The sequence below is a fragment of the Arachis hypogaea genome, chromosome 15 (genome assembly GCF_003086295.3).
Source record: "Arachis hypogaea cultivar Tifrunner chromosome 15, arahy.Tifrunner.gnm2.J5K5, whole genome shotgun sequence".
Classification (NCBI taxonomy): Eukaryota; Viridiplantae; Streptophyta; class Magnoliopsida; order Fabales; family Fabaceae; genus Arachis; species Arachis hypogaea.
Window position 1 is genome coordinate 63,225,023 of NC_092050.1, and position 5,714 is coordinate 63,230,736.

General features: G+C 41.1%; 1 non-coding gene across 1 annotated transcript; it reads right to left on the reverse strand.

Moving 5' to 3' along the window:
* Window positions 1-2,607: 2,607 nt before the first annotated feature.
* On the reverse strand, window positions 2,608-2,711 carry LOC112753694 (small nucleolar RNA R71). Its single transcript, XR_003178067.1, has one exon. It is a non-coding gene; the product is annotated as a small nucleolar RNA R71 (small nucleolar RNA).
* Window positions 2,712-5,714: the final 3,003 nt, after the last annotated feature.

A 5,714-nucleotide genomic window follows, 5' to 3' on the forward strand; every position in this document is an offset into this window, starting at 1 on the left:
AACGTGGAAGCTAACGATGAGGAATGAAGGATGAGCCAACGTTAGTGACATTCAACATTGTCACTAACATTGGGATGGCTAAAGATGGCCACGTTAGAAGCCACGTTAACCTAGTTAACATGGACTCTAACGTTAGACCTAGGGGCACATTGGAACATTAGAGACAATGTTGAATGTCATTAACGTTCTCGAAGGATGGCAAGGGCCACGTTAGAAGCCACATTAACCTAGTTAATGTGGGCTTTAACGTGAAGCAAGAAGGGGCACACTGGAACGTTAGTGACAATGTTGAGTGTCACTAACGTTTTCGAAGGTTCACAAGGCAACGTTAAAAGCCACGTTAACCTAGTTAACGTGGGTTTTAACGTGGGCTTTAACGTGAAGCAAGAAGGGGCACACTGGAACGTTAGTGACAATGTTGAGTGTCACTAACGTTTTCGAAGGTTCACAAGGCAACGTTAAAAGCCACGTTAACCTAGTTAACGTGGGTTTTAACGTGAGGCAAAGGGGTGCATTGGAACGTTAGTGACAATGTTAAGTGTCACTAACATTTTCAAACTTATATTCTCACTAAATATTAACACCCCTAACGTCCTGAACTAAAGTCTCCGCCCACTTCGCACTTTCTCTCTGCAAGTAAAGCCAAGCCCAAATAAAGAAAGGAACTGCTTCAAACTCAAGATCCAAAGGCCCAAGACTTGAAGAATCACACTAGAAGCTGAGAAGAGTAGTATATATAGGAGTAGCTTTGAATTGAGAAATAGTTCTGGAGGCTGGAAAAAAGAGAACTACTCTCTGTATTTTACTTTCTTTGCAATTTCTAGTTTTATGATGTATTCTCCATCTTTGTTTTTATTTTCAAGAGCTATGAACAACTAAACCCCTTTCATTGGGTTAGGGAGCTCTGTCGTAATTTGATGGATCAATACTAATTTTTATTATTCTTCTTCTATCTTTCCTCTTGATTTTACTTGAAAGCTTTCGATCTTCATACAATTGAGTAGTTATCTTGGAAGAGAAGCTACTCAAACTTGGATCTCTTTTGAACCTTGAAAGAGGAATGAAGAGATCAAGCTAGAAATGCTTTCTCATGCTGGACCAAATTGGGTTTGGATGGGTATGTGACTATAACCCTCTCAATACTTGATTTGGGAAATGCATGTGGTATAATCAGTGACCATACTTCATCTTTTCTCATGAGCAATTGACCAAGGAATTGGCTATTGATCAAGATTTGAGAGATTGAATTAAAAGAAATTGTAATTCAATCACTTAAGATTGCTAAGGAGATCAATGAGTGCATTGATTGAGGAGGAGATGAAAATGAACTTAATCCGGAGAATTGCAACATCTCCTAAGCCCAATGAACTCCCCATCTCTGATCTTACCCATTCTCTTTAATTTCTGCCATTTACTTTTATGAGCAAATCCCCCATTCCCATTTACAATTCTGCAATTTATTTTCAGTCATTTACTTCCAGTCCTTTAATTCTAGCATTTACTTTTCTGTTATTTACATTCCCGCCATTTTATTTCCTGCAACTCTCAACCCAAATTCCGGATTCGCTCAACTAGAACATTCTTCTAATTAAAGTTGCTTGATCAATCAATCCCTGTGGGATTCGACCTCACTCTATTGTGAGTTTTTACTTGACGACAAATTCGGTACACTTGCCGAAGGGAGATTTGTTGAGAGACAAGTTTTCCGCGCATCAAGTTTATGGCGCCGTTGCCGGGGATTGATTGTGCATCAACAATGATTAAATTGGAAGATCACTAGATTGAGCATTTTTATTTTGTGAATTTCATTTTTCTGTTTGAGTGATTTACTTTTTGTTTTAGTTAAACTTCTTCCCTTCCCCCTTTACTCTTTTGTTTTTCTTTGTTATTTCCAATTCTGCTTGCTAACCCACTAACTGTTTGATATATTGCATCAACCACAACTAATAATAATTCTGACACAAATACTGTCTGCACCTATTTTTTTTGCTTGTACTTGTTGGTTGTATGACAGGGAGAAGAAGCGGGGCTTCAACTTCCTTTGATTCTGAACCTGAGAGAACCTTCCTTAGACTAAGGAGGGAGGCAAAAGAAAAACGTATAGTTGGTGCTGAAGAAGAGGAGGAATACTTTGAGGAATACTTTGAACCAAACATGGAAGAAAACATGGAAAATCATCATGAAGAGGAGACTCACAACCATGGCAGAGGAGGTGGAGCAAATCATGCTGGGGAGGATAGAAGAGTTTTGGGCTCTTACATCAATCAAAACCCAGGCAATTGTGGAAGTAGCATCCAAAAGCCAACAATCCATGCCAACAACTTTGAACTTAAACCACAGCTCATCACCATTGTTCAGAACAACTGTTCATTTGGAGGAGGTGTTCAAGAAGACCCCAATCAACATTTGACTACCTTCCTGAGAATATGTGACACAGTGAAATCTAATGGTGTTCATTCTGACGCCTATAGACTGCTCTTATTTCTCTTCTCACTCAGGGACAAGGCAGCCAAGTGGCTGGAATCTTTTCCAAGGGAGAGCTTGACAACTTGGGAGGATGTGGTGAACAAATTCTTAGCAAGATTTTACCCTCCTCAACGAATCAATAGGCTGAGAGCTGAGGTTCAAACTTTTAGGCAACAAGATGGTGAGACTCTGTATGAAGCATGGGAGAGGTTCAAGGACTTAACAAGGAGATGTCCACCTGACATGTTCAACGAATGGGTGCAGCTGCACATATTCTATGAAGGGCTATCCTATGAGTCAAAGAAAGCCGTGGACCATTCATCAGGAGGATCCTTGAATAAGAAGAAGACCATTGAGGAAGCCATAGATGTTATTGAAACAGTAGCAGAAAACGACTACTTCTATGCTTCCGAAAGAGGGAACACAAGAGGAGTGATAGAGCTAAACATTGTAGATGCTCTGTTGGCCCAAAACAAGCTCATTACCCAGCAGCTGGCTGACCTCACCAATAAGATGGAGAGGAACCAAGTAGTAGCAATTTCATCTTCATCAACAATCCAAGAAGGGGTGAATGTAGAAGCAGAAGGGAGTCAGGAGCAAGCTAACTACATTGGGAATTCACCAAGGAAAAACTATGATCCATACTCCAAGACTTACAACCCTGGATGGAGAAACCACCCAAACTTTGGGTAGGGAAGTAAGCAAGATCAAAACCAAGACCAGAGGACATCTCAACACCCCCACAACAACACTTCTCCACACACTTATCAAAACCAAAACAGCACATCTGCTTCGAACCACTCATCAATTGATAACAAGCTTTCTAAGATCGAAACCTTCATTGAAGGAATATGCAGAGACATTCAAGACAGTAAAGCATTCAGAGAGGAAGTGCAGTCAAACATGCAGAATCAAAATGCTGCCATCACAAAACTGGAAACACAAATCAGCTATCTATTTAAGCAGCTTCCTAACCACAATTTTTGCTATGATGCCCATTCAAGCAAAAGGGAGGAGTGTCAAGCTATCACACTTAGGAGTGGGAAGGAACTGAAGGAACATCCCCAAAAACCACAAGAAGAAGGCTCAAATGAAAAGGGAGAAGAGCAAGATGAAATGCGAACCCCCACGCCAAGTCTGCAGAAAGAAAAAAGGATACCCCAACTGAACATCTCAAGAGCTCCATACCCCCAGCTATTGAAGAAAAAGGAAGATGACAACCAGTTCTTGAGATTTTTGGAAATCTTCAAGAAGCTACAAATCAACATACCATTTGCTGAAGCCATAGAACAAATGCCACTTTATGCCAAGTTTTTGAAGGAGCTAATGACTAAGAAGAGAAGCTGGAAGAACAATGAGACTGTGATACTAACTGAAGAGTGCAGTGCTATCATTCAGCATAAACTATCTCAGAAACTGAAGGATCCTGGGAGTTTTCAGATCCCTTGTGTTATAGAAGAAATCACAGTAGAAAAGGCTCTTTGTGACTTAGGGGCCAGCATCAATTTGATGTCAGTAGCTATGATAAGAAAGATGAAAATTGAGGAGGCTAAACCAGCAAAAATGGCTCTACAACTGGCAGACCAGTCGTTCTAATTCCCTCACGGGATAGTAGAGGATTTGCTAGTAAAATTAGGAGATTTCATATTCCCAGCAGATTTTGTGGTGCTGGACATGCAGGAAGACGCCAAAACCTCCATCATCTTGGGAAGGCCATTCTTGGCCACTGCTGGAGCTGTCATTGATGTTCAGAAGGGTGACCTCACCCTGAGATTACACAATGAAAAGATGACATTCAATGTGTTCAAGGCCATGAGTTATCCACCGGAATAATTGGGGGAATGCATGAGGTTAGATGCACTTGAGGATGAAGTGGAGGAGAATTTTGAAGAAGATGAACCTGAAGAGAACGAGAGATTGGTGGAGGAAGAATCTGAATCAAGTGAAGAGGTAGCTACAGCAGAAATACATATACCAGATGCACCAAAGGAAGGGAACGAAAAATCAGAAGCACCCAAACTTGAACTCAAAGCATTGCCACCCACTCTCAAATATGCATATCTAGGAGAAAATGAAAACTACCCAATGATCATAAATTCATCCCTCAGTCAAGATCAAGAGGACGAACTACTCAAGGTGCTGCGGGAGCATAAGAATGCCATTGGATGGACCCTTGCTGACTTGAAGGGAATCAGTTCAGCCATATGCATGCATAAAATACTATTGGAAGATGATGCCAAGCCATCAATTCAATCCCAAAGAAGGCTGAACCCAATCATGAAGGAAGTGGTACAGAAAGAGGTTATGAAGCTTTGGCAAGGAGGGGTCATATACCTAATTTCGGACAGCCCTTGGATTAGCCCCATACATGTTGTGCCAAAGAAGGGAGGGATCACTGTGGTTACCAATGAGAAGAACGAGCTCATACCTACAAGGACCGTCACAGGATGGCGGATGTGCATAGACTACAGGAAACTCAATGAGGCTACACGAAAGGACCATTTTCCCCTTCCATTCATGGATCAGATGTTGGAAAGACTTGCAGGGCACGCATATTATTGTTTTCTCGACGGTTATTCAGGATATAACCAAATAGTGGTTGATCCAAGAGACCAAGAGAAAACCTCATTTACCTGTCCGTATAGAGTGTTTGCCTATAGACGCATGCCATTTGGATTATGTAATGCCCCTGCAACTTTCCAATGCTGCATGCTTTCTATCTTTTCAGATATGATAGAAAAATTCATTGAAGTTTTTATGGATGATTTCTCGGTATTCGGAGATTCTTTTCCTAGTTGCCTACATCACCTCGCCTTGGTATTGAAAAGATACCAAGAGACCAATTTGGTCTTGAATTGGGAAAAATGCCACTTCATGGTGACTGGAGGAATAGTCCTTGGTCACAAGGTCTCTCACCAAGGCATTGAGGTTGATAGAGCTAAAGTAGAACTTATTGAAAAACTACCCCCACCCAGTGATGTCAAGGCAATTAGAAGTTTTTTAGGGCATGCTGGTTTTTACAGAAGGTTCATCAAAGATTTTTCAAAGATAGCCAAGCCCTTAAGCAATCTCCTTGTATCTGATACACCATTCATCTTTGATGAAACATGCATGCTAGCATTTGCACATTTGAAAATGAGGTTATCCTCTGCTCCTATCATTTCCCCACCTGATTGGAACCTACCATTTGAATTGATGTGCGATGCATCTGATTTTGCAGTTGGGGCAGTGTTAGGACAAAGGAAAGA